This window comes from Lygodium microphyllum, chromosome 18 (genome assembly GCF_053477565.2).
Source record: "Lygodium microphyllum isolate KBCC chromosome 18, Lygodium_microphyllum_v1.1.10, whole genome shotgun sequence".
NCBI lineage: Eukaryota > Viridiplantae > Streptophyta > Polypodiopsida > Schizaeales > Lygodiaceae > Lygodium > Lygodium microphyllum.
Window position 1 is genome coordinate 17,701,753 of NC_141152.1, and position 18,669 is coordinate 17,720,421.

Consider the following 18,669-nt stretch of genomic DNA (forward strand, 5'->3'; position numbering starts at 1 on the left):
GTTGGCCTAGAGGACAAGCGCTCTGAGTTCTCTTTCCGCACCTCAGCAGTTTTCTGGGCATGGAAGGTGGACACGATGTGCAGGGAGTTTTTTCACGTGCACCAGCCTCGCACCTCAGGAAAGCAGATACGCAGTCTCCGAGATCAGTATGGGAGGATCCGTTCTAGCCCAGACGAGGTGATGGAGATTGCCACCAACTACTATAGTCGCCTCTTCTAGTAGAAGACAGCCTCAGCTACTAGAGGACAACGATATAGACAGCAGGTCTCAGATAACATCCCCTCCCTCGTCACAAAGGAGATGGGATGCTCCCTCCTAGCCCCATTCACAGAGAAGGAACTAGAGGAGGCTTTCCATACACAAGATGGGCAGAAATGCCTGGGAGAGGATGGCCTCTCTAAGGCTTTCTTCACTACCTTCTGGGAAGTGGTGAAGGACCCCCTACTGTTGGCCTTTTAGGAGATTTTCACTTCAGGACAGATGCCGGGGAGTCTATCGGCAGGCCTTCTCAGTCTTCTCCCCAAAGGAGGAGACCGGTTGGAGCTTTCCCAGTGGAGACCAATCACCTTACTATCAGTGGCCTAAAAGGCAATGGCAAAGATGATTGGTAGGCGACTACGCCCCTTGCTTCTAGACATCATCCATGACACACAGACAGGCTTTGTCCAGGATAGGAGCACCTTGGACAATGTATTCGCCTTCTTTGAGGCGACAAAATAGGCCCAGTACAGTGGCTAGAGACTGGCCATACTACTCTTGGATTTTGAGAAAGCCTATGACAGGGTGCACTGGGATTTCCTAGGGGGCACCATGGTGAGGTTGGGTTTCCCCCAGGCTTGGATTTCCGAGGTCTTCGCACTTTATAGATCGGCCACCAGCAGGATTCTCATAGAAGGGAGGTGAAGGGAGGAGTTTCGAGTGGAGAGATGGGTCCGACAGGGCTGCCCCCTGGCCCCGTACCTGTTCCTTCTTTTTGTAGAGGCAATGTCTCGCTTCCTCGGTTCACGTGTGAGTGGTTTACGTGGCCTCTGACTTCCAGTAAGAGAGGAGACCGAGTTGTTAGACTCAGAGTATGCAGATGATAGAGTGCTCTACATAGAGGACGACGAGTTGATACTGGAGAGAGTGAGGTTGGCTCTTGAGGTGTTCTATTCTGCAGCGGGAGCGAAAATCAATTGGCGAAAGTCAGTTGGTTTCCTCACAGACCCAGACTCTAGCACGGAGTGGGGCGTCCACCGGGGATTTAGATGGGTGAGCAGAGGACAGACCGTCCGATATCTAGGGTTCCAAGTGGGACTCGACATCACTTCCGCCCAGCAGTTTCTTCCAGTCCTCGATTCTATTCGGAGGAAGCTGATCTACTGGAGCACAACTCGCCTCTCACTAGCTGGCCGAGCCCTGGTAGTTAACCAGGTCCTCCTAGCGACGGCTTGGTACATCACCTCGTATTGGTGCTTCTCCTCCTCCTGCGTAATGCAGCTTCGCCGCCTAGTGCGGAATTTCCTTTGGTCCGGGTTAGACAGCTCCAAGGATTCCAAGGCCAAGGTGGCGTGGGCGACCATTATACGACATCGGTCAGAGGGAGGGCTTGGGATCATAGACCTAGAATATCAGAGTATGGCCCTCTTGGGCAAGCTAGTTGTCAGCGGCCTCACACCGGGAGGGCAGACCTGGAAGGTCCTATTGCAGGAGGGTCTTCAGGACTGTAGATCGAGACTTGGCGGTCAGTGGAGGCCGTCCCTGAGATGGATCTTCACGTCAGCCCAGATCACCCCCCCCCAGATCACCCTTCCTACACAGCTTGCTCCGTCTGTGGGCAGGGCCTCCGTAAGGCCCTTATCCAGAGCCCCCCAGGCTTCCAAGAGGAGATAGACCGTCAGCCGGTGATTTGGAATCCCCCAGGTCAGGGACCGAGAAGGGGCATAAATTGGCGAGCGCCCCCACATCCAGTGGGCTGGTTGGGAGACTGGCCCGGCTCGTACCATCAGGACATAGCGGGAGGTGTACAGGATGGCGGACGAGGAGGTGCTGAAGCAAGCATCAGGCTGCGAGCGAGGAGTGGAGCTGAGGAGAAGGGAGATAGACGCAGCGATACCTCAGAAGTGGCTTGCTCCCCCGATCCGAGAGCCGATAGAGTCCGGGGAGGTATGGGCCTCTGGGTTTTCACCTGCAGGCATCCCCTTACAGGTGGCAGGAAGAGTGGGTGGCGCTCCACCTGGGACCTCTTTCACAGCACAGGAGGGGGGCCATCTGGCTCTTGACAGAGGGCAGAAGGATGAAGGGATAGCTATCCTTACATGGAAGAGGATCCGAGTGGTTGGCCTTCAGGAGAACACATGGCGGCTGGACCCTTTGGTCTTTTGGCAGGAGCTCAGGGAGTGGCACCTTTGGATCTAGGAAGAAAGGCCACTTGAGGAGTTGGAGTGGGATCTGGGAGAGTGGCTTTGGCCGGCCACTGCGGTCGCCAAGAAGCCACAGAGGTTCCTAGACTACACCGCCACGATTGGCAGACATGTACCGATGCAGGAGGACATGGATTGGGCGCTGTCACGTAGCAGCACTGGGCGGAGCACAGCATCACGGAGCCATTCCGACGGACCTTCTGGCACCGCCTATGGAACAGCTGGACGCCGAGGAGGATATCGTACTCTTTATGGCTCGTGGCACATGGAGGCTTGGCGGTGGAAAGCTGGCTTGCCCAAATGCAGAAGAAGGGAGTTTGTAAGTGCTGCACACAGCAGTCGATGGAAACCCCAAAGCATTGCCTTTGGTCGTGTGAGGCGGCACAGCTCGTGTGGCGAGGAGTATGTCGAATCTTGCGCCGCATAGCACCCAGCCTTGGATGTATCTCTTGGGGTGCTTTCTGCTGGCAGGCGGTCAGCCAAGGCCGTCACCTTCTATATGAGGCTGGAATGCAGGACACGATATTCATAATCGAGACAGGGTCATGCGCAGTGGTGGGTTTAAAGGATCTACCCATCCGCCAGGTACTGAAGCCCACAATAGACCGCTCTGAGGTATGGGAAATCATAGGAAGTCTTACTGGTTGGCATATCTGGAAGGCGCGGTGTCAAGTGCCTTTCGGTGGAGAGAGACTTTCAGTACAGGCGACCCTAGCGGAGCTCTAGATCTCCATCATCCACTCCCTTCGAGGCCGACGGGATCAGGTGTAGGGCGAGTCCAGGGCTCGTCAAGAGCTCCGAGGTCATTTCATGCGCACTTAGGGCGGCCAAGACCTGTTCTTCGTGATGAAGGTAGGCAGCACCAGATGGCGATACACTGCCCCTTCCATGGCTTCTTGCCCCTATCCCCACTAGACCGCCTTGAGAGGCTTGTATATATGATGTACCTGTGACTTTCACCAGCTCCAGCTTGGTCTGTTGAGCATGAGCACTTCTTTGTATTCAGGTTTTTTTCTGAAGTAATATAATTAGCCACACTTTGTTTGCACAAAAAAAAAAGATAAGCGAAGAAAGAAACAATTGCCACTAGTGGAGTTACGTGAATCATAATCACCAACCCAATCAGAATCACTATAAGAATGTAAATGCAATGGTCCCCCCTTGGCATAAAGCAATCCAAGAGATCTAGTACCCTGCAAGTAACGAAAGACATGCTTAACAACTTGCCAATGTGACGTGCTTGGACAATGCATATATCTGCTCAAGGATGAAACTGCAAACTGTATGTCCGGCCTAGTGTTGCATAGGTAAATAAGGCATCCAACTGCAGCAGCATATGTGTGTATATCAAACAAATCAGTGTCATCATGTAATGACAACTTTAGTCTAGGTTCCATTGGTATACAGATTGGCATGCAATTCTGTAAGCCAAACTTCTCAATAAGTTTACCGATGAATCTTGACTGTGATAAACCAATACCTCTAGCATCATGTATGAACTGAATGCCCAAGTAATAATGCAAAGATCCCAAGTCTGATATCTCAAATAGTTGCTGCAAATTTTGATTAAATGCTGAAATCTTATCAGCGTGTGTCCCTGTAAGCAAAAGGTCATCAACATATAGAAAAATGATCAGATGGATCCCCCCTCTTTACATACATAAAGGGTAGACTCAAATGAGTTGTTTATAAACCCTTGGCTGAGTAAAAAGGCATTAATCTTTGCATAGCAAGCTCTAGGAGCTTGTCTCAAGCCACATAAAGCCTTTTTGAGCTTGCAAACCAAGTGTTCGGATCCCTCAACTGCAAAACCAATGGAATACTCTACATATACTTATTCATGAAGTTCCCCATGTAAAAATGCAATTTTATTATCTAACTGATGCACATTCGATCCATAATGGGCAGCCAAAGCAACCATAGGCCTGATGGTAGTCATTCGGAAGGTAAGAGCAAATGTCTCCTCATAGTCAATGCCTTTCTTCCGTGCATAGCCCTTAGCTACAAGCCTTACCTTATATTTGTCAATGGATCCATCTGCATTCCTTTTCAACTTGTAGATCAATTTTGTTCCAATGGCTTTCTTCCCACTGGGCAAAGACACTAAATCACATGTTTGATTCTTAATGATAGAATTAAATTCAGCTTGCATTGCTGCCATCCAATGCACATTATGTTGTGCATCTTCAAGACATTCAGGCTCCTCATTATCAATTGTACTTGCTACCATAACAAACTCCATGGTATGTGTAGTATCATGCATACGAGCTGTCACAACTCTATAGAAACAGAATTTGTATCCTTTTTCATTAATTTATCTATATAATGATTTATTAAATTTATTTCCTTTGCACTAATTAGATATAAAGAAAAGTGCATTGGAGCTGGCCACTGATGAGTGGTCACAGGTTATGGTGGACCCACACGGTGGGTTAGAGAAAAGATAGTTCACACTTCCACCTATATGACCCGATTGGGCGCCTGTGACTAGAACTCACGCATATCAGGGTTAGACTCGCACACAGAAAGGATTGATGCCTTGAAGTGTGGGCTAGATCCACCAGAACAGACAGTTACAATCAACAAGATGGCATGATCATGAAATGCTTGTATAATGTGCATGTGTGGGCTGAAAGCTTGAAATGCACATTTCTTTGCATAGGAAAGTCACATGAAGATTCGGATACCATTTTTGCGATGTACACGGAAAAAGCTTTCATATGATACCCATATTGGGGGGGTCCCTAAATTCTAGGAGATCCCTAAATTTTAGGAGGTCCCTAAATTTTAGGAGCCTCGAATTAGCCTAAAAATGCTAGTCCTAAAAAATAGGGATATCATTCTAAAAATAGTAAGTTCTGTACTCTGACTGTGCTTACTAAATTTGGTTGTTTCTATTCTTGACAGTATTCAACCCAAAAAGGAAGGCTATAAAGAAGAGACAAGTGTCAAGACACTTGTCACACAAGTTTCCAAGTGTCCCACCACTTGTCACATCTCATGACATGTGGTTGGACACTTGTCTTGTGCTACTCCACTTTCCCCTTTTGTACTAGCTCTCCCCTCTCCTATAAATAAGAGCTCGTTTTTCTTCATTGAGCATCATTTTTCTTTGCTGTAAACTCATGTACAGCACCCACAGATAGCCAGAAACTGGCCCCATCCATCCCCATCATCATCCCCCACTTCTCCATTATCAAATTCCTCCATATTCCCTCTTCTATCACTGCTGTTTTACAAGACAGCAAGCTTGTAAATTCATTACAGCACCTCCTTCTTGAGCTCTTTCTTCCATTTTAGCTACAAGAAGCAAGCTCTATCCCTGTACTGCTGATCAACGATGGAGAAAGGCTGAATTCCCCTTTTTCTTCTCTCATATTGTAAAGAAATCAGTTCTTATCATTGCATAATAGATAATGCATGTGTGTTTGTACATCTTTGCATGATCTTGTGAGAGTGAGAATTACTTCTTCTCACTCTCAGGTTGATTGTAACTGAGCTCTTCCCTAAGGGACTTGGGTTGAGCAGAAATACATTCCTTCGGGGGGGGGTTGCCCATCTTCAACCCTCAATCTTGTCTCCATTACTTTTACATTTTTATGGCTGTAATTTTGTGAGTAATTTTCATTTTCAGCTTTAAGTGTTCATTCTCTTTTCTATTAAATCTCGAAAACAAGCAAATATCATAATTGTTAAGCATACTACGTTGTTCGGGGCGTTTACAGTGGTATCAGAGCTTTGGCTCGGTCCTCACCCCCAACACTGGTAGTGCTTACAACTATAAGTTTGTTTGTTTTAGCCCTTGCATTGAGTGCTTGAGCATATTTTTTTTCTTTAGTCTCAATGGATCAATCGAGTGCTATCCTTCAAGCCATTCAAAGTCTTAGAGAGGAGAATCAGCAAATTCGTGAGCAACTTCTCAAACTAGAAAAAGTTGAGAATCCCAAAGAATTCAAGGAAAAAAGCCCATCTACTTCAAGGAGACAAAGCCATACCAATGAAAGGAGCCGATCAAGAAGTCCAACTACTTCTAAGAGGCAGTCCCATTCTACTTCAATACAAGGAAAGAGATCGCGTCGAAGCTCATCCTCTTCTTCAAATTCATCTGGCGCCTATTCTGATGGATCCTCTTCTAGTAATGAAGAGTCACACCCTTCTCGTGGAAGACCTCATCATCGTCAAAGGCATCGACATTCTTCACCCTCGTCTCCATCTTCATCCCCATCAAGCACTTCATCATCTTCAACCTCAAGATCCGAGCATGGACGAAGGCATAAGAAGAAGAAGAAGACTAAGTCACTATCTCAACTTAAAAAGAAGATCAAGTTCAGTATGTATGATGGTTCCCGAAATCCTGATCTTCTTCTGAAATTTATTCGTCAATTTCAAATTTTGTATGGTCGTGACAAGTATAAAGAAAAAGAAAAGATTAAGTTTGCAGCTTTACATTTAACCGACTTAGCCCATACTTGGTGGACGGGGTTGGAATATGATCATGCTGCCCCAAAATCATAGCGGTCCTTTGTTCGCCTGATACAAAGCCAATTTCTTCCTGTTCATTTCAAAAGAGATGTAAAAATGGAATGGGATCGGCTTTGGCAAAGGAAAAATGAGTCACTTGGTGACTATACCAAGAGATTTTGGGAGCTACTTTTGAAGGTCCAACATTTCAAGAAGATCAGCAATTCGGAAAAGCTTAGGAAGTTTCAAGGAGGTTTGCATTTTAAACTTCGTACTGCTCTTAATCATTATCATTGTTCTAGTCTCAGGGAACTCATTGACCATGCTGAGACATGGGAAATGGAGCATAATGGCAACAAATCATTCCAAAAGAATGATAAGAAGAGAATAGCTGATGATGAGGAGTATTCAACCCCAAATGAAGGACAAAAACAGTGGCAAAAGCAGCCATCAAATCAAAAGAAGATGAAGCCCTATGCACCTCCTAATGCTCCTCAATTTCGCTCCAATCTATACCCACAAGCAAAGCAATTTTCCGAAGAAGAAAAGCAACGCTTCATGAAAGAAGGGAAGTGCTTTAAATGTGGACAAATAGGCCACATAGCGAAGCAATGTCCAAACAAGGAACAAAGCAAGGTTTCTGACAACAAGCCTAAGTCGCCAGTGAAAATCAATGCTATCAGTGATGTAGTTGCAAACACAACTCACACTCCAGAGACGCGCAAATTATTAAAAGCTTGGGGACAGTTGCAAGGTAAGCAAGCACTATTCTTGATAGATCTTGGGGCGAATGAAAATATTATTTCCTTGCAATTAGCTAAAGAGCTTGGATTAAAGAATGAAGAGATGGACACTCCGGTAGAAGTTCGCCAAGCTTTAAATGTTGATGAAGGTGACACAATGAAGACTGTGATACCCTACATTGGCAAGCTCAAGTTTCAAATTCAAGGCTACAGTGACGAAGATACCTTTTGTATCGGAGACCTTGATGGTTGCGATGTGATTCTTGGCATGCCCTGGAATCATAGAATAGATTCAACCATCTTCTCTCAGAAAAAGAAGGTAGAACTCACCAACAAAGGCAAGAAGTACGAGATCCAAGCTGGAGTTTCTGGAGACACCATACCTATGGTAAGCCATATGCAAGTCTCTAGAGCAATTAAGGATTGTGTTCAATGTTGTCTGCTTTATGTCACTGATGTAAAAGATAATATGAATGCTGAAAACCAAGAGCGACTTTAGCTCTTGGAAAAGTATAAAGATTGTTTTTCGGAAGATCTTCCTTATCAGCTTCCCCCAGAAAGGCCAGAAGACCATCATATTGATATTATCCCGGGCAGTTCTCCTCCTAATATAGCACCATACCGTGTGAGCCGTCCTCAACAAGAAGAAATCAGAAAGCAAGTCGAAGACCTACTCAACCGTGGGCTAATTAGGCCAAGTAGCTCACCATTTTGTTCACCGGTTCTTCTTGTTCAAAAGAAAGATGGCACATTCAGGATGTGCATTGATTATCGAGCCCTCAACAAAATCACCGTGAAGAATCGGTTTCCTATTCCCAGAATTGACGACATTTTAGATCGTCTAGGAGGCTCAAAGGTTTTCAGCCGCATTGATTTAAAGAGTGGTTATCATCAAATTAGGGTAATACCACAAGATGTACACAAAACTGCTTTCCGCACTTCATACGGTCTTTATGAATTCTTGGTGGTTCCTTTCGGATTAACCAATGCACCAGTCACCTTTAATCGAATGATGGAGCGCATCTTTAGAGAGCATCGATAATATGTCGGTACTTTCTTTGATGATATTCTTGTCTTTAGCAAGAATGAAGAGGATCATCATCAACACTTGAAAATTGTTCTACAATTACTACAACAAAATCAACTCTTGGTAAATGGTAAAAAGAGTGAATTTTTCATGCATAAAATAAATTACCTTGGGCATGTCATCTCTTCTGAAGGGATTCAGATGGATCCTGAAAAGATCAGGATAATCCAAGAATGGCCTCATCTTCGTGATGTACATGAGGTGCGATCGTTTCTTGGCTTATGTTTTTATTACCGCTGCTTCATCAAGCATTTTGCACATATGGCTTCTCCACTTCATGACCTTACAAAGAAGAAGATCTCTTTCCAATGGAAGGAAAAAGAGAAGGCAGCCTTCACAAGGCTGAAAATAGCTCTTACTTCTGGACCTGTTCTTATCATTCCAGATCTGGTAAAACCATTTGTGGTGGAAGCAGATGCTTGCGGTGATTGTATTGGTGCAGTGCTAAATCAAGAAGGCCATGCCGTAGCCTTTGAAAGCCGCCGTCTAAATGATGTGGAGAAAAGGTATGACATTTATGAAAAGGAGCTCTTAGCAGTGGTTCATGCTTTAAAGATATGGAAACATTATCTTTTAGGCAATGAATTCCTTATTAAAACCGATCATCAAAGCTTGAAGTATTTCAAGACTCAAAAGCATTTGCAGGAGAAACATGCAAGATGGAAAAATTTCTTGTCTATGTTTCATTTTCAAATTATGTACCCTCCAGGGAAACAAAATGTAGTTGCTGATGCACTTTCTAGAGTGCCTTACATTGCAACTATTACAGTGGCTCATCATGAAGATTTTCAAACGATGAAGAATACTTATGATGAAGATACTGATTTTGCAACAATTTGGTCAAATTTACAGCAAGGAGGTTCTCATCCAAATTATTCCATCAAGGACGGTTACCTTCTCATGAACAATCGCCTTTGTGTCACTCTTCCTGTTCGACAAAAGGTGCTTAAAGAAAGTCATGAACCCCCTTATGCAGGGCATAGAGGAAGGGCAGCCACTCTAAGTGCAATTGAGCGCTACTTTTATTGGCCAACATTACGAAAAGATACACATAACTTCATTGAGGCTTGTCTGGTATGCCAAAAATCCAAATATGATAGGCAGAAGATTCCAGGATTGTTGCAACCTCTTCCAGTGCCCAAAGATCTATGGGAATCTATCACAATGGATTTCATCTCAGGTATTCCAAGAACACCTCAAGGTCATGATATGATTTGGGTCATAATTGATAGATTCAGCAAACAATCACATTTTATTCCATGTCATAAAACATTGAAATCCGCACAAGCTGCAAGACTTTTCATTCAATATATCTTCAGATTACATGGTATGCCTTCTGAGATCATTTCAGATAGAGACTCCAAATTCACAAGTAACTTTTGGCGTGCTTTATTTGAGAATTTGGGAACCACTTTAAAGTTCTCCTCAGCTTTTCATCCTCAAACTGACGGCCAAACAGAGGTGATGAATCTCACTCTTTTGGATATGTTGAAAGCTTATGTTAGTGAGCATAAGTCACAATGGGAGAAATATCTTCCATTATTGGAGTTTGCTTACAACAATACAGTGCACTCATCCACAGGGAAAGCTCCAAATGAAATAGTACAGGGTAAAGTGATTCCTCCTCCAATTATTCGCACTAAAGATAAGATTTTTGCTGCTGATGAGTTTGCTTCAGATTTAAAAACAACAATGGATCAAGTTCGAGCCACTATCAAAGTTCCGCAAGAGCGACAAAAGAAGCAAGCAGATAAACAAAGAAGACCTTTGGCTTTTGAAAAAGGTCAATATGTCTTGCTAAAGTTTGATAAAAGTAGGCTCAAACAAGGTTCTGGTCAAAATTCATCTTTTCCAAAGCTCTCCAGTAGATACTTTGGACCCTTCAAAGTGATTGAGAAAATAAATGAAGTTTCTTATCGACTTGAGCTTCCTACTCATTGGAAAATACACAATGTTTTTCATGTAAGTTTGCTAAAACCTTACATAGGACCAGAACCAAAGGAACCCATTACTGAAGATCCCCCAGAAGTTGAAGAAACAGAGCAACTCTTGAAACCTGAAAAGATTTTGTTTCTCAAGGATCGAACCACGAGAAGTGGCCTTGTGACACGAAAATTCTTGCTAAAATTCAAGAATCTACCCACCACAGATGCACAGTGGGTAGATGAAAAATTCATGAAGGATTACCCAAATATTCTACAACAATATCAAGAAGATTTTCAGCTGAGGACAGCTGAATAAAAGCCAGAGGGCTGTCACAACTCTATAGAAACAGAATTTGTATCATTTTTCATTAATTTATCTATATAATGATTTATTAAATTTATTTCCTTTGCACTAATTAGATATAAAGAAAAGTGCATTGGAGCTGGCCACTGATGAGTGGTCACAGGTTATGGTGGACCCACACGGTGGGTTAGAGAAAAGATAGTTCACACTTCCACTTATATGACCCGATTGGGCGCCTGTGACTAGAACTCACGCATATCAGGGTTAGACTCGCACACAGAAAGGATTGATGCCTTGAAGTGTGGGCTAGATCCACCAGAACAGACAGTTACAATCAACAAGATGGCATGATCATGAAATGCTTGTATAATGTGCATATGTGGGCTGAAAGCTTGAAATGCACATTTCTTTGCATAGGAAAGTCACATGAAGATTCGGATACCATTTTTGCGATGTACACGGAAAAAGCTTTCATATAATACCCATATTGGGGAGGTCCCTAAATTCTAGGAGATCCCTAAATTTTAGGAGGTCCCTAAATTTTAGGAGCCTCGAATTAGCCTAAAAATGCTAGTCCTAAAAAATAGGGATGTCATTCTAAAAATAGTAAGTTCTGTACTCTGACTGTGCTTACTAAATTTGGTTGTTTCTATTCTTGACAGTATTCAACCCAAAAAGGAAGGCTATAAAGAAGAGACAAGTGTCAAGACACTTGTCACACAAGTTTCCAAGTGTCCCACCACTTGTCACATCTCATGACATGTGGTTGGACACTTGTCTTGTGCTACTCCACTTTCCCCTTTTGTACTAGCTCTCCCCTCTCCTATAAATAAGAGCTCGTTTTTCTTCATTGAGCATCATTTTTCTTTGCTGTAAACTCATGTACAGCACCCACAGATAGCCAGAAACTGGCCCCATCCATCCCCATCATCATCCCCCACTTCTCCATTATCAAATTCCTCCATATTCCCTCTTCTATCACTGCTGTTTTACAAGACAGCAAGCTTGTAAATTCATTACAGCACCTCCTTCTTGAGCTCTTTCTTCCATTTTAGCTACAAGAAGCAAGCTCTATCCCTGTACTGCTGATCAACGATGGAGAAAGGCTGAATTCCCCTTTATCTTCTCTCATATTGTAAAGAAATCAGTTCTTATCATTGCATAATAGATAATGCATGTGTGTTTGTACATCTTTGCATGATCTTGTGAGAGTGAGAATTACTTCTTCTCACTCTCAGGTTGATTGTAACTGAGCTCTTCCCTAAGGGACTTGGGTTGAGCAGAAATACATTCCTTCGGGGGGGGGTTGCCCATCTTCAACCCTCAATCTTGTCTCCATTACTTTTACATTTTTATGACTGTAATTTTGTGAGTAATTTTCATTTTCAGCTTTAAGTGTTCATTCTCTTTTCTATTAAATCTCGAAAACAAGCAAATATCATAATTGTTAAGCATACTACGTTGTTCGGGGCGTTTACACGAGCTTGCCTTCTAGTACGACCAGCTATGGATGCATCCGGATGACTATCTTTTATAGTCTGTAAATACTATCTAGGCATTTGTCTTGCCTCCTGACTGTGCATAAGCTCTTGCTGAATTTCAGATTCAGCACTTTGCTGAATATTCAGATCAGCCAATGGCTAATTTTCTGCATTTTCCAATGGAGCAGCTGGCTGAACATAAAGTTCACTCGCTGAAACTCTAGCTGAATCACCAAATGAAGTGGGCAACAGCCCTTCAAATACATCACGGGCAGCCAGATATGTGTTAAAACCAGCAAGGGATAATTCTGATTTTTCATCAAAGAGTACATCCCTACTGACAAATACCTTTTTAGAAACAAGATCATATAGTCTATAGCATTTACTCTCACTGCTATATCCCACAAAAATGCATTTCACAGCCTTTTTATCCAACTTTTTAATAAGCACCTAGGAAATGTGAGCATATACAAGACACCCAAAGGTACGAATATGCCTAACAAAAGGTTTCTGGCTATTCCAAGCCTCAAAAGGCATGACACTCTTTGATGCTTTGGTGGGGCATCTATTCAAAACATGGCAAGCATACATAACGGCCTCCATCCAAAATCTGTGTGGCAAGCTCTTTGCTTTCAGTATACATCTGGCCATCTCCATGAGTGACCGATTCTTCCTCTCTGCAACCCCATTCTACTATGCAGTATTAGTAGTAGTGAATTGATGGAACAATGCCCTTCTGCTTCAAAAAAGAATTCATCATAAAGGATATATATTGCCCCCCTCGGTCCAAATGGAGAGTCTTTATTTTACAGCCAGATTGGTCTTCAAGAAGTGCAACAAAAGCCAAGAATGCATCATACACTTCTGACTTTTTTACCAAAGAATAGACTCAATAGAACTGAGTAAAATCATCAATAAAAGTCACAAAATAGTAACATCCACCCAATGACTTTGTATACATAGGGCCACATACATCTGAGTACACTAACTGTAACCTGGCTGTGGCTCTAAAAGCAACATCACGGGGAAACAAAAACCAATGCATCTTCCCCAAAATACATCCTTCGCATAAGTACTCAGGAGGTCTCTCCAAAAGCGGTAATCCATCTAGCATCTGTGTATGCTTTAAGAGCATCAAGCTACCATAGTTCACATGCCCTATGCGAGCATGCCATGACTTCGCCTGTAACATAGCAAGAGTAAGAGTGGGCGCTAAGTATGGTGACTGATCAACTAAAAGAACATCCAGCTCATATAACCCATGACATAGAGTGCTAGTCAAGACCAATGTCATGTGTTCCTTATCTCTTACCATGCATCTATCACCATCAAAGGTGACCTGCAATCCACATCATGCCAAAGAAGAAATAGAGAGCAAATTCTTCTTTATACTTGGCACAAACAAAGCATCTTGTAGGCAGAGAATAGAGCCATCAATGGCTATGAGCACAATCCCCCCAATACCTCTAACAAGGTATCCCATATATCTCCCCAATACATCTACTCCAAGCTTCTCGTGAAGAAGCTGAAGACTGAATGTCAAGGATGATTGACCGTTGAAATGCCAATGCAATTAGTGACAAAGCTTGTGTATCCCGTGTATCCCTTGCTTTTTCAACTGCTGATCTTTGGGGAAGTGGCTGAAGTGGAGTAAGCTAAACAGGCTGAGATACCTGTTGTCCACGTCCTCCTCGAGGAGGAGTAGCAGGAGCCACAACTCTAGGCCTAGCTTCTTCGCCGAAAACATAGTCCCAAAGATTTTTCACAATTAGCACATTCTTCATCATGAAGGACCAAAGTGAGTAGTTGTTACCATCCAATCGGTCCTCCCTGGATACATAGGTAAATACATCCCCTCCCTAATTTGTCATGATAATCAATGCCAAAAGAAGCAAAACAACAATGTCCAAGCTGTGAGATGGAGAGAGGATTGCAACTCAGCTCAGAGTGCAGTAGACAATATGGAGAGTGAAGCACGACACCCAATGCAATAGACTGAAAGAGTGTAATCTGAAAGTATAGGGTACAACCCTGAAACCTTAGGGTTGTAGGGGGTGTTCACACCCAAATACAATAAGTGCCCGTAAGTGTGTGACATAAGCACATACGAAATAAGACAATAAGTCTGGAGGACAAAACCTCTCGTATTGAGAGTAAAAAGTGCCCCAGTGTCCTACTGATCACCGACACTCCTGTGTGAGTGTAGACGTAAGTGAGGCGTAAGTGAAAACCCAACAAACCCCCCTGGAGTGAGGAGTGATCAAAAGTACAAAGATCATCCACCACCAAAGGAGATCAAGAGCTTTGGTGAACATGTCTACCACATTACTGGTGGTAGAACAATAGACAAGGCTAATATCACCTGCATGTAGCCTCTCTCTAACAAAGTGATAATGTATCTCAATGTGTTTCGTGCATGCATGAAACACTGGGTTCCATGCCACCGCAATGGCACTCTGACTGTCACTAAATAAAGGAGTAGGCTCCGTAACACATACATCCAGATCATCTAGCAAGCGTCGAATCCATACACAATCAACTGTGGTAGTGAAAGCTGCCTTATATTCAACTTCACATAACAATGTGGCAACAGTGGATTGTGTCTTGCTAAGCCAAGATATGCAAGATGAGCCAAGAAAGAAACAATTGCCACTAGTGGAGTGACATAAATCATAATCACCAGCCCAATCAGAATCACTATAAGTATGTAACTGCAGTGGTCCCCCCTTGGCATAAAGCAATCCAAGAGATCTAGTACCCTGCAAGTAACGAAAGACATGCTTAACAGCTTGCCAATGTGACATGCGTGGGTGATGTACTTGCTCAAGGCTGAAACTGCAAACTGTATGTCCAGCCTAGTCTTGCATAGGTAGATAAGACATCCAACTGCTAGAGCATATGTGTGTATATCAAATAGATCACTATCATCATCTAATGACAGCTTTAGTCCAGGTTCCATTGGTGTATAGACTAGCTTGCAATCTTGTAAGCCAAACTTCTCAAGAAGTTTACCAATGTATCTTGACTGTGATAAACCAATACCTCTAGCATCATGTATGAACTGAATGCTCAAGTAATAATGCAAAGATCCCAAGTCTGACATCTCAAAATTTTGCTGCAAATTTTGTTTGAATGCTGAAATCTGATCAGGTGTGTCCCTGTAAGCAAAAGGTCATCAACATATAGACAAATGATCAGCATGGATCCCCCCTCTTTACATACGTAAAGGGTAGATTCAGATGAGCTTTTTATAAACCCTTGGCTGAGTAAAAAGGCATCAATCTTTGCATACCAAGCTCTAGGAGCTTGTTTTAGGCCATATAAAGCCTTTTTGAGCTTGCAAACCAAGTGTTCGGATGCCTCAACTACAAAACCAATGGGCTGCTGCACATATACTTATCCATGAAGTTCCCCATGTAAAATTGAAGTTTTAATATCTAACTAATGCACAGTCGAGAGTAAAAAGTGTCCCAATGGGTTCCCCTCCACCCTCCAATTGCTTCCTCTACTGTAGCAACTTTCCCCCCTCAGGTAGCAACGCGACATGATTAGTAGTTTGCTCAGAAGGGTCGCGCAATGGAAACCTCTGGTCAGACGCCGGCGCACTCAGCGAGTGCCCCCAGTTAAACACCTTACGTGTCATCCTCTTTGAGGAGCAGCTCTTAGCCATCCAAGTTAAGGAGTTGGAGCTAAAGGAAACAACGATTTATGGTCAAGTAGTAGGACATTCCCTAGCCAAGGCCCAACTTTGGGACTAGCTTTACCTCCACGTTGCGGATCGGCACAACGCAGATTGTGGAGGGGATCCTAATGGGCCAAGGGATCTTCATGGTCAAGCTCAATTCGGCAAATACAACTCACGAGTTACTTGCCAGTTCACCATATGCATCTACGAAGGGGGTCATATACATGGTCCCTTGGTACAATGGCTTTACTGTGGAGGCATTTGCACTCCACAATAGGTTTCTTCGGCACCCAGTCACCCTTCATTTCCCTGGCCTCGCGATAGAGTATCGCCAGTTGGTGGAAGACTTTGGACGGCTCTTCGGCACTATCCTTCCCACGTCTTTTGCGGATGCAGTGACAACAACAAGAGTCCCAAAGGTACGGGTGGCAGTGAAAGAGATCAAGAATATCCCACAGTTCCTAGAGATTGAGGCGGGCAAGCACTCCTTTAGGCAACAGGTCATTGTGACGGTGTAGCCAGGGCATTGCCTGTGCTGCCACGACTTGGGCATCAGGCAGCACTTTGTAGGTGTTCCAACGCCAAGGCGGCTCCGCCGACAGGCCCGCAGGTGGATGCTAACGGCTTTACACGGGTCCAAAGACAACAGAGAGGGACACGGCAAGGGGGACGTAGCCAGCTTCTCAAACCAGCCTCGAGAGCAGGGTGCAAATGGGCAAACGACGGCCCCTTGGCAGAGCACTCCATAGCCCCTCCCCTGCTCGTCCCACCCCGCAGGACCGAAGGCCCCCACATCCACCACCCGCACCACAGACTACCTCGCCTAAGTTTCCACAACTCCCACACCCACCCCCCTCCCCCCCCCACTAACACTCGCCCATAGCCCCCCCCATTCTAGGGCCACCAACGCCCCCCCCCCCACCCACCACACTCGCCATGCATCTCCGTCCATCCCACCATCCCACGATCCGCCTCCCCCCCACCACCTCCCCTACCGAGAACCCCCCCTGATCTGCACCCGGCTCAGGTGATCCCCCCCAGACCCACCCCCCCTTCTCCCACAGGAGGTGATGAGCCACACACACCTACATCCTCCTCACACCAGCAGTCTTCCCCCTCCCATACAGCCACCAGCTCATCCGCCCCTGCCACCCGTCACACCTTCCGGAGACAGGCACAGGTGTTGCCACAGGAGTTCTTCCGCACTGGCCCATGATCCTACATGAGACTTGCGGAGCGTGGAGAGTTCCCACTACCTCTAGAGGTGGGGATCTTCGTGGTTTGTAAGTCAAGAAGGGGCAACATCCATCTACTAGCACCACCGGATGGACCAAACTACGCCTTTTTTCTTCAGTCCTCTCACTCAGGGGAGTGGACGACTAAACAGATAGAGGAGGAGTTGATGAGTCAGGTGGCGGATCACATCGCCCAATGGATGGGAGATGAAGGATTAGCACTGTTTGCACAACAGTGGCCAGGTTGCATGATGGACATTAACTGGTGGGCTGGTCCCGAGGTCCCACACTTCAACATTATCTTTCAAGCCCCTCCATAGTGGAAAGCTCCAAGGGATGTGATCAAGTGGCCCCTGGCATAGGCAGCCCGTTTCTACCAGTGTACAAAGTCACGACTCTCAGTATGGCGGATAGATGCATTGATAGTACCACCTCGAGCATCTATCACCCCTATGGTCCGGCAGCGGAGGGCCATAATGGGGGACTGGAGTTTACCGTCCAGACTGGCGGCAAAGCGTACTTGCATGCCTCATAGTTTCTCCTCCTCATCAACAGCCTCCACACTGAACAAATGCCTATTCTCTCAATCACAGGTTTCCCCATGAGCTTCCACCTTGCATCCTGGAATGTGAATAGTCTCCACTACAATGGGACATGTGGTTCCAAGAAGTTGATTGTTCAGTAGGAGCTCCAGCCAGCCCTTGCCGGACGGATAGACATATTCCTTCTACAGGAGCACAAGCTCACCCCCACCCAGGCCCAACGGGTTGGGAAGGTACTTCCCGGCAGCTCGCACACTTACTGGAAGCACGCCATAGGTGCGCACGGTAGGAGTGGAGGCGTATGCACCTCTATTGGCTCAAGTCTGATTGCCTGTGTACGAGACCATGGGACGATAGTGGCAAGCAAGGTTCTATGGATCAAATTGGATATTGGGGACTAGTGCCTTGGAGTTCTCAATGTCTATGACCCTACAGAGGTTAGGGCACGCAGCAGGTTCTAGGTGGAGATCGCGGATGGACTCCCAGAGGTGAACTCCTACATCGTTAGAGGAGACTTCAACAACCTGGAGGCTTTGGAGGACCAAAAAGGCAGAGGCAGAAAATACCAGGGCATGGTTCGATAGGAGCAGGAGGGATGGGATGTCTTTTTGCTTGTAGTCGGAGCACGTGACGCCTGGAAAGACCCTGCCTTCCACAAGAAGGAGAGGTCGTTGGGCTTCTCTTGGGGATACAAGTAGCTAGGTGGAGTCCTACTGGAGCGGTTGCACAGGTTTTATGTGGGAGAGTGGGGAGGCTCTCGTGGAGGCCAGATTGAGCAATTGGTAGGCACCACGTTGTCCAATC

The 18,669-nt window shown here is 45.1% G+C and overlaps 1 protein-coding gene across 1 annotated transcript in view; it reads right to left on the reverse strand.

Annotated features, from left to right (window-relative positions):
- LOC148020637 (L-idonate 5-dehydrogenase-like) overlaps window positions 1–18,669 on the reverse strand; it is a 127,740-nt gene that overhangs the window by 38,040 nt on the left and 71,031 nt on the right. The gene's annotated exons all lie outside the window — the stretch shown is intronic.